General features: G+C 39.1%; 1 non-coding gene across 1 annotated transcript; it reads left to right on the plus strand.

The window, feature by feature from the left end:
• The first annotated feature begins 10953 nt into the window (after positions 1-10953).
• LOC136327507 (small nucleolar RNA SNORA42/SNORA80 family) lies at positions 10954-11087 on the plus strand. The gene has a single exon (XR_010729709.1). It is a non-coding gene; the product is annotated as a small nucleolar RNA SNORA42/SNORA80 family (small nucleolar RNA).
• The last annotated feature ends 267 nt before the right edge of the window (positions 11088-11354 follow it).

An 11354-nucleotide genomic window follows, 5' to 3' on the forward strand; every position in this document is an offset into this window, starting at 1 on the left:
ATTTTTCTGCCAATACCATGCTGTTTTGATTATCGTGGCCCTATAATATAGTTTAAAGTCAGGTATTGTAATGCCCCCAGCTTCATTCTTTTTCCTTAGGATTGTTTTGGCTATTCGGGGTTTTTTATAGTTCCATATAAATCTGATGATTTTTTGTTCCATTTCTTTAAAAAATCTCATAGGAATTTTGATCGGAATTGCATTAAATTTATATATTGCTTTGGGTAATATGGTCATTTTAATTATATTTATTCTTCCTATCCAAGAACAAGGAATATTTTTCCATCTCATTGTGTCTTTTTCTATTTCTCTTAATAATGCCTTGTAGTTTTCGTTATATAGGTCCTTTACATTCTTTGTTATGTTTATTCCTAGGTATTTTTTTTTTTTTTTTGCAATCGTGAAGGGGATTATTTTTTTGAGTTCGTTTTCTAATATTTCATTGTTGTATGCCTCTGATTTAAATGTTGGTATGCTTGATGTTGTCCCAGAGGTCCCTTAAACTATCTTCATTTAAATTTTCCCCTGTTGCTGTTCTGATGAGGTGTTTTCTGCTATTTTGTCTCCCAAATTGCTTTATTTAATCTGCTGTTGATTTCTTCTAGTGTATTTTTCATTTCTGTTATTGTTCTTTATTTCTGATTGGTTTTTTTTGTTTTCTATCTGCTTTTTTTTTAAGATTTTATTTATTCATTTTAGAGAAGGGGGGAGAAAGAGAGAGAGAGAGAGAAGGGGGAGAGGAGCAGGAAGCATCAACTCCCATATGTGCCTTGACCAGGCAAGCCCAGGGTTTCGAACTGGCGACCTCAGCATTCCAGGTCGATGCTTTATCCACTGTGCCACCACAGGTCAGGCCTCTATCTGCTTTTTTATGTTTACTAACTTTGTTCAAGTTCTCACCGAGTTGATCTGTTTTTTTTTCTAAGTGTTCATTGAGCATTCTTATTCATTGTTTTAAACTCTGCCTCTGGTAGATTGTTTGCCTCCATCTTTTTTGTTCTTTTTCTGGAGTTTTTTCCTATGCTTTCATTTGGGCATCTTTCTTTGTCTCCTCGTTTTTGCTCCCTCCCTGTGTTTGCTTCTATGTATTAAGTATATATGCAACATCTCCTAGTCTTGATAAGATGGCCTTATTAGCAGGTGTCCTATGGGGTCCAGTGGTACAGTCTGTCTGGTCAGTTGAGTCAGGTGCTCCGGAAGTGTCCCTTGTGTGGATTGTTTGTGTTCTCCTGTTGCAGTTAGTCTTGACTGTGTGGGTGAGGTTGACTGTCAGGCTAACTGGCTATGGAAGCAGCCTTGACCACAGCTGGGGCTGACTTCAGGGAGTGGTATTTGCCCCAGTAGGGCTCTGGTACTGCTGAAACCATCCTTTTGATGTGCTGCTTATAGAGCTAATCAGGTGGTGTTCTACTTTGGTCTGAAAACTTATCACTTATTGCATTGGTTCTGGGGCCTTTTTGAGTGGCTCTGGTGCAGGCCAAGGTCAGCTGTTGCCTGTGCCTTGTCCTGGGCTACTTGATATAAGCTACAAAGTGATCCATGGTTGACAGCTTCCTGTGCTGGGCTCAGAGGCACATGGAAAAGGCCATGCTTGGAACCCAAAGCCAGCTGTCACCAGCACTGGGCGTGGAGCTCAACAAGAGTCATAGGGTACTTTGAGGTCTGCCAACTCCTACCTGGGGGTCTCACACCTTGGAGAGTTTTTAAGAAAGTTTACAGCTCTGGCCTATACCAGGTGCCCATGAGGCACAAGTGCTGAAAGAGCCAAGGTCAGTGTACAAGTTGGGTGAAGCAGTGTCTCAGGGAGTCACCAGGGTGAGGCAAGTGGTGTTTACCAAGTTAATGCAGATTCAGGTTTGGTGTCTGCCTGTGTCTGGAGGCTGTGCAGGAAGACAGCTCAGCGCAGGGCCAGTGGCACTGTTTCTCCAGCTCTTCCTGGAAGTCACACAACTCAGTACCTCTCTGTATGTCTCTGGTGCTTTTTGGGCTGCTATTCTTCCACTGGAGCTTAGGATGAGTGTTTGTAGGCGAGTAAGTCTGGGTTCAGGCCCTTTAGGAGGATGTCTAAATTTCCAGCAACTATCTTCACTGTGGGGGGGGGGGCATGATTTCTGCTGATTTTCATAGCCAATTGTTGCGAGGACTCCTTTTCCTGGCGTTGGAGCTCTGGGCTGGGGAGCCCGGTTTGGAGCTGGGACCCCTCACTCCTCAGGGGGACCTCTGCACCTGAGATACCCCTCCCAATTCTTAACCCCCACAAGTGGGTGTGGGGCAATCTGTTTTGTGCCTCTGTCCTTCCAATTGGTTTGGACATAGCTTCTTTTTATGTCTTTAGTTATGGGATTTCCATTTAGCTAGTTTATTGTTCTTTAGTTGTAATTTTTAAGTGGTATTGGGAGGAGGCAAGCACAGTGTTTACCTACTTTTCCATCTTAACTGGAACCTAAAGCACATTATTTTAAAAGTTATAGTAGATTTAGGTGGCATATGTGTCTCATTCAGTCTCAAAAGTCTTTCTTTCCTTAGTGCTTGCTGCAGGGTATTTTATGCTTTCCTGGAGGTATTTCTCCCTTCATTTCACTTGTTTTTAATTTTTCAGAAACTGGTAAATAAGGGAGTAACTGTGCACTCTCGATGCATCCTAACATATTGTTATCAATTATTCTGTGGGGGGTACTTAGGTGGAGAAAACTTAACCAGCCCTAGTAGAATTGTGTTGCACTTTACTCTTTTACTTCTCATTCTGCTAAGCTGTTAACTGTGCACAGAACTGCCAGGATAATTTTAATGGTTAAAAATAGGAAGCTGCTTTTTGTGGAAATAATAATTTTTTTTTGTCCTGTAAACACAGGTCACATTCTTTGTAAAGCTGTTAATAGGCAAAAATGTACATGTTAAATTACTCTTTAAAAAAACCTATCATGGCCTTAAATGGAGCAGCAACTCAAGTGTGGTTGATATGTTTCCAAAAAACCATCGTTTTAAAAGAGTTTCATTGTCGAGGTGCACCAGGATGTACTTTTAGGTCTATAATACACAGTCTGAGCATCATAACCACATATTTTCCTCATCTCATTCCAACCCTGGTGTAGTGAAACCAAAGAGACACAGGATCAAGGAGAGTCTGAGCATTTGCAGGAAAAGGTCTGTGTAAGTACAGTGAGTACAGATCTTTAAGATCTTCCCCAGACTTCTAAACAGTTGAGAAGGTAGCTTGTTTGCTAAGTAGTGCAAAGTGTCTCCAGGTCTATCGCTGGACCTGCTGACATAATTAATGATTTCATTCCGAGACTGAAAGAAGGTGCTTGTATTCCCTCTGGCATGGGCAGGCCAAGTTCATGTCCAAACTCTAATACTTTGGGTTGATTTTAGCTAACAAGACTGTTGGTCCTCTTGTTGCACACCCAGAACTTGAAAGCCAAATATTATATTAGGCTATGATACTTCCCAGCCTTGAAGAGGTTGACATGTCCTAAATATATAAACAGCTACCACTATCTAAAGACGGATTACATTCTGGTGAGAGATTCATTATTCCTAGGTCAAACTGAGAAAACTAAAAACCATGGAATACTCCTCAACCACCACCAATCACACATCAAACCGCTTTGAAGAATCAGTATTTTCCACCAAGCCTATATGCAAATTTTTCTTGTCCCGTTCTACACTATGAGGCTAATGGCAATTTTTGAAAATTAATTATGGTCCCGAAAAGACTTTAACAACATTTCTGCTAAAAATAAACTGGAGGCCAAGTAGTGCCCTGAATTCATGATTGCTTACATCTGGTTTCTATTTCTGTGGATTTCATTTGGTTCTCAGAGAGTTCATTCACAGTCATCACAGGTTTAGTTTCCTGTTCTCTGATGGGAGAGCTTGTCTTGATGACCCATGTATTTTTCATCTGAATGCTATACTTTTCTCCATTAGGAGATGTGGAAAGGGAAAATGAAAAATACATCAGATCCAACCCAACCAAACTGAAATCTGAACAACATCTTTCAGCACCTGACTTTTTCAGAATACAGAGGCAAATAACAATGAAGAAAACACTCTGTCCAGATCCTTATAGAATGAGGTAGGGAAGAAAACTAGAAGGAAGAAGAAGGGAAGATGGAAAGAAAGGAAGGAAGAAAGAGGAAGAATGGATAAAGAAGGAATTAAAGGAAGAGCTTCTTTGTCAATAAGAAGCCTCATGCCCATCCCATCATGCTTCCCATTGCCCACAAGACATGGGAGTGTATTTTTCGTTCTTAATGTGTTAACTTTCAGAAAGGTTTTAAAGAAGGGGATGAGCTATACTTGCTGTTGGTTAAAAACAATCTCTTGAACTCCTCACATTTAGGGTAAGAAATGTAGGGTGTCATGGAGCCTTAGTTCTTAATGATCTGGACTTGGGTAGATCCTGGAGTTTGACTCTAACTTATAAGCCATCTTACCTAATGCTGTTTTTCACCATTTAAATTTCCTAGTTGTTCTCCTGTATGCAACTCCTGCCCCCCATTTTGAGATGACTGTTTTATCTAAATTCCTATCTAGTTTATACTCCAAATTTTATGAAACCTATTCTTTTCACCTTACCATATAATTTTCCTAAATTTAATTTCTGTCAATATGCCAGAAATCAAGTCTTCAAAATATATCAGATGCTATCTTCATTCAATAACAATAATTACAAATATTACTGAGCTCCAGTACTGAGGACTGTGATGACTTCAAATGTTATCATTTTATTTATAACAGATTGCTGCATTACTTTTTCCAACTAGGTTGAATCTCTACTAGAACTGGAATTTTATTCTTGTTTTTGTTTTAAAATTTTTCCATTTATTTGAGAGAGAGAGAGAAACATCAACTCATTGTTCTACTTTGTTGTTCTTAGTTGTGCATTCATTGGTTGCTTCTCCTATGTGACTTGGCTGGCGGCTGAACCCACAACTTCAGCCCACTGGGCCTATACTCTGTCCACTAAGCCACCCAGCCAGGGTCTAGAACTGAGATTTGAATTAAGTTTTTTCTGACACTACATTACTGCTCTAGTATGATACAAGCTCTGGCTATCACATTCCACACTCGTTGATATGTCAGGGTTGATTTGGCTAGCATGACTGGCCACACAACTACTGACTTCTCTGACCCATCCATGTGGGTTCCTGAAAGCTTTAGTTAAAGAGGTTAGGAAGAATTATTCATTGGTCAGCAGTTACTGAGATGCTGAGCATCTTCACTGGAAAACATATAACCATAGAATGCTCTAACTCTACAGATGAAAATAAGAAGAACATTCCCTTTTCTGATGATTGCATGATCTTATTACTATGCTCCAGAAATAACCCAAGAATCAACTTTATCTGATGGTTTTATGTCCACATTTACTGAAATTCTAGTCTATGCTAAGTTCTAGTTTTAGAACTTTACAGAAAGCCACATGCATTGGATTATTACTCTAATACCCATAAAAGTGCCTTATCAGGACAGTTTTTTCTCTTTTCTTTCAAGATCACAGTTGGACCTGACCATCTCAACTTTTGTTAAGGGATATAGTATATTTTTGGAAAGTCATGTAAAAAATATGTGTACATATTTTGAGAAATTGCTATAAAATATAATTTCATTTAAGCAATTGATTACCCATTTTGTCTAAGCCCTGTATTTTTAAAAAAGGCCATATACCATCATGACATTTCTTGCTTTATTGCTTGGGTTACATTCTTTACCTATTTGTTGTAAGATTACTTCACATCTCTTTTGGAAGTGAGCAGGTAAAAAAAAATCTAGAAGCGGTTGAGATATAGTCAGGGCTATTTACAGATAACATAAACTCTGTTCATTTGTTCATTCAATTATTCAACAAATACTTCTTGAATAACTTCTAGGCTAGGTACTGTGCTAGGTTCTCAGATTACACTGATGATGGAAATTTTCAGTCCCTTCAAAACTGTGACTTAATTCTTGTTGACTAAATATTTTATTAATATCTTTATTATAAATTGAATTTTTACATACTAAATATATTTTTTATAAATAAATTTTTATATTAATGGGGTGACATCGATAAATCAGGGTACATATATTCAAAGAAAACATTTCCAGGTTATCTTGTCATTTAGTTCTGTTGCATACCCATCACCCAAAGAGAGATCGTCCTCCATCACCCTCTATCCAGTTTTCTTTGTACCCCTTCCCCTCCCCCTCTTCCTCCTTCCCTCCCCCCACCCCCCGTAACCACCACACTCCTGTCCATGTCTCTTAGTCTCGTTTTTATGTCCCACCAATGTATGGAATCCTGCAGTTCTTGTTTTTTCTGATTCACTTATTTCACTCCGCATAATGTTATCAAGATTCCACCATTCTGCTGTAAGTGATCCGATGTCATCATTTCTTCTAGCTGAATAGTATACCATGGTGTATATGTGCCCCATCTTCTTCATCCAGTCCTCTATCTATTTTTTTTACAGTGATTAAAAGCCTTTAAGCAAACTCTTGGCCCATACAGCAAGAATCCATAAAAGAGTAGTGTCCTTAACATGTTCACCAAGTCCAAGTTGGCCCCATCACCATGCCAAATCCCTGAAAAATGCAACCCAACCACAGTTCAGTCTGTTAGGAGCTGTCACAAGGAGCAGGAGTCCAGGAAAAGTCCACATCCAGGAAAAGTCTGCATGGCACTGGAATTGTCGCCATTCTATATTTTGCAGCTCATGTCCAGGTCCCAATGACCGCTGCTTCTAGCTGGTAATGATTCAGGTAGACTGGAAAAACCATTTGCAGCATGCGTGGATATGGAGCTTCTGTTCTCCTCTGCCTGGAGAGATGAGACCTGGAGCTCTGCGACTGTGGCCTGGTAAAGAGAACCTTGGGATACACTAAGCTGGGTGGCAAAGGTAGATTCATAATAGAAGTTGGCAAAAGGGGGAAAGAGAGCTCTAAATTAGGAGTAGGTCCCAGCCTGAAATATGAGTGGGGCATTGAGGTAGGAGGGATAAAGGAAACACTATATATTAAGCAAAGCAGCAGAAAATAGGACTATCAACACCCACAACAGAGATCTTTGAGGGAAGAATAAAAAACCTGACTATTCAGGCAAAACATAGTTAAGTGGCCCTTGTGCAAATGCGATCAGTTTACCTGCTTCTTGGAAGAAATACCCTAGGCTCGTCCATAGTGTTGTAGATGGGGCCGACGGCCCTGGGCATCTTCAGCCTTCAGTGGCAAACCCCAGCTTTCTGGGCAAGGTTAGGTCATAGGTGGCTGGAGTAGGGCTGGAAGAGACTGAACCCTCCCTTAGAGGAGCGAGGGGGAAGCCTACCTTCCAGTGTCCCTGTTTCCTCACAGCAGAGGCTTGTAAGCCTGGCAGGCTTTAGCTCAATGACCTTCCTTTCCACTATTGAAGCAGGATCCAGATGGCATCCTATGAGACCACATACTAAATATTTTACATTATTTATTATTTGTCTCCACTCATTAGAATGAATGTAAACTATGTGAAGGCCAAGACTTTTGTCTTTTTTTGTTGTACCTCCAGAACCTGGAACAGTGCTTGGCACATGGTAGAAAGATAAATATTTCAAAGAATGAAAGATTAAAGGAAGATTGAAAGGTGCAAACACTTTCACTCTTAATGCACATCCTGGTACATGTACACATATTTCTTTATTTTATTGGATTTATTGTGGTGACATTGATTAATAAAATTATATAGGTTTCAGGTGTTCCATTCTATAATATATACATTACCTGTATATTGTAGTGTGGGTTCACCACCCAAGTCCAGTCTCCCTCCATCACCATTCATCTCTCCGTTTACCCTCTTCTATGTCCCCCACCCCCTTTCCCTCCTGTAATCACCATACTGTTATCTGTGTCTATGGGTTTGTTTTTCCTCTGCTTATGACAGATTTCTACCCTGAGTTGGAAATTTTCTTCATGATTGCCACACACTTATAATTATCTTATATCAATAAACTAAAAGATTACTGATAAATGGAAATAATGTCAGTTTAAACATGATAATCTTTTAAAATACCATACGTAATAATAAGTTAGACTTGCCCAGAAATGAATTATTTTTACTATGAAAGGCAGGCCCTATTTTCATTCCTGTGTGCGTTCATTCTGCCTCCCAATCTATAACACAATTCGAATAGTCTCTATTATCAGATCATGCAGCCAAAGCAGAGAATGTTATTTCACCACACCCCAGGAAGAATTCCTGCTAATGGCAAAGGCTGGCTGGCTATTATGCTTTAGGTGGTTCAATTATAGCTGAATTATTAATCAATCAAAGCTTTGTGTATATTGAATTTCTCTTTTTTTTCTTACAGTAAATAAGTACGTTTTATTGTTGTGGCAGATGAGTTGGGCATAATAATATACCTGGGTCAGTTCCTCACTCCTTTCCCTGACCGCCACATTCAATTGTATAATAATGCCTATGAATGCATTTTTCAGTTATTTTTTTTTAAACCACATTTCCCCTCAAATGACCTGTTGTAACTGTGGTTAAGTGTTACATTTTCCTTACAATAGCTCTGATCAATAGCCTCTACTTGACCATGGCATTATGAGCTTAATATATTTGCTACGTTAATTCAGAAGAATGCAAAATTATATTAAAAAACTAAAATAAATCTGATCTACAAATCCTCTTTTATAATCCTATATATTACCTTTCATTGCAGTTTAAGGCATCTGTGACTGCATGAAACCTTATTGAGCTATTTTTCAATTCTGTCCAGAAAGCCTGTTGCAGAGCGCAATAGGTTTAAACTTAAAATGCAAGCAACATTATATTGCCTGTTAAAAACATATCATTGAATAGGACTTGAAAATCACAGTTGCTGTCTTGTTTAGTTATCATAGATCTTGGCCTAGAGTTCTTGGCTGGAAAAGTGTTTGAATGGGTCCTATCTCAAGCTCTAATAGAAGCTTCTGGAAGAATAAAAGTTGGCAACATTTTCAGCAGACGGCCAAGGGTAGTGAAAATTACTTTCATGTTATAAACTGGAGAAAATAAAGCAGCATGGCCTTAACTGTTGCTTTTAAAAGGGACGTCAGACCCCCTGATGTTTAAGAAGGTGCCATGCTCTTGATTTAAAAGATGAAGCTCAAATAGTTAGAGCATTAGTGAATATATAAATAGTAAACATCAAGGGAAAGTTGAATGCTTTATCAGTTTTAGTGGGAGAATATTCCCTGGTGCATTCAGCCTGCCTTCAGTGCAAAGTGCGGGGGGTATCACTCATTCATTAGGTTCTCCTAAATGCTTCTCAAAGAAATATCATTGTTATCTTAAATTGAACAACAGAAAATGAGGCAGGAAGGCAAAGCCACAGACTCCATATAAAGAATGTAACACCTGGATTGCAACCTGTTGGCTTCCAATTTTTGCTACATTTGTTTCGGTAGTGAGGAGTATATTTATAATTTGTCATGAATATATATATATTGGCAAGGTGAGTTGTGGAAAGAGTGAGTCAAAACCCAGATTTTAGTCCTGGTTCTTCCTTTTACCAGCTTGTTTTATCAACTTGAAAGTGCACAAAACCTCCCAGAGTCAGAGGTTTTTGCCTGTGCAATGGGAATTGCATTAATACACACTTCACAGGGCCGTCAAGAGGATCAGATGAAATAATACGGGTAAAGTGACTTTATAAGCTGCAAAGCCTTACTGAGGTATTTAATTAAATGTATATATTATTACATTTGACAACTCTTCTATATAGAAACACATAGGTCTTAATCTGAATTATTCTCTCCTCAGGCCTTCAGATGAATAAGCATTTGAGAGCACATTGGGAAAATTAGACAAGGAAAATGACCTTACGGTTGAGAATATTTGTTTGTCTCTTTACTCTCTCAATGTCTTCCTTCCTTTACCTGATAAATATTAGAATTGTGTAAATCAGGTCAGGAGATAGCAGTCTCCTTGATTCTCAGCATCAATGCCATCCTGAATATCTTTTATTTATCTTACTGATCAATGTCACCCTGTTAAGTTTAATTTTCCAAATAACACTAAAACAAAATAAAAATGAATGTCTTTTAAATAAGGGATTCGTAACAGAGGCTGGTCTTTTCTCGCTCACTGCTGTTATGGAAGCATCTTTGTTCAGGCAGCTCTTTTTGCCGTGGCCGTTACAATCTCCATGGCCTCCTAGGAATCAGCAACGTTCGCTTGTGGGGAGAGTCAGTTTGACCCTTGGGTAATCACGGTATCTAAGAAGTTCTCAGACATAACAACAAACTTCGAGGCTGGAGTCCGAATAGAGAGATAAGAATTAGAAATTAAAAAACTGAAAACTAAAGGGCATGAAACAGTATATTCAGCAAATACACTGACACAGGGAAAGGGGACAAAACCTCAAACATTTTAACTGGGGAGATTAAATAAGGGAACAGAGGATATAAAGAGAAAAAGGGGAAATATTAATTCACACGGAGAATTTAATTTCAAGTATTTATCTTGCTTGTGTCTGAACATGTTAAAATTTTCATCCTCCCTCCTAGGGGATTTTTTAGGCTACTAATTTTTAGGAGCTTGTATCCATCTGATGGGCAGAGCCGAAAGAATGTGAGGTTGATAAGGTCAGATCAAGGTCTGAATTTCTCTAGATACTGCTTGTCTGAATTAGCGGCTGTAATTTTTTTCCCACCCAAGCCTGTGTCATGATCATAAAGAACATTAGAATTCATATTTAAGGTTCCTGTTTTCTGAGTGATATTTGTGACTGCAGTCCTGGAGAGGAAAGTATCCTAAAATCAAAGGAACTTTGCTAACGCACACAAGTTGGATATGAACCACATCTGACTCGGAGTCTTAATTCTACCTGTCATAAAAGTTGATGTTAGGCTTGGAAAGAATTAATAAGATTAACAATTGAATTAATTATTTATTGAATTAACTTCCCAGACTGTGAGGTTATTTCCAAGGGATATAGAAATATATATAACGCATGGGTTTGGATATATGGCCGGTCCGTCCCCCTGGGACGCTCATAGTGCCCCATGCTAGAGCAAATCGTGGGCCTGAACCATTGCCCGACCTCTGCCCATAGGCTGCTGGCACTGAAGCGGGCTGCACAGTGGAAAAAAGAAAAGAAAAGAAATATGTATAAAAAAAGATGCTATCTAGTTTCTTGTGTGTGTGTGTGGGGTGGGTTGGGGTGGGGTGGGGGCGGTGGTGTGGGGAATTAGGCCTGTATAAAATAATTAAGCCCTCTGTTTTCTCCTAAATAACTCAATCTTATGCCATGTTGTATCTTCAATAAGAAAGAAAGGATGTACAAAAGCCTCGGACCCCTTTTGATGGTGTCAGGCTTCTGATGGAGCAGAAAAGAGCCCAATGCTGTGGT

This window comes from Saccopteryx bilineata, chromosome 2, assembly GCF_036850765.1.
Source record: "Saccopteryx bilineata isolate mSacBil1 chromosome 2, mSacBil1_pri_phased_curated, whole genome shotgun sequence".
Taxonomy (NCBI): Eukaryota; Metazoa; Chordata; class Mammalia; order Chiroptera; family Emballonuridae; genus Saccopteryx; species Saccopteryx bilineata.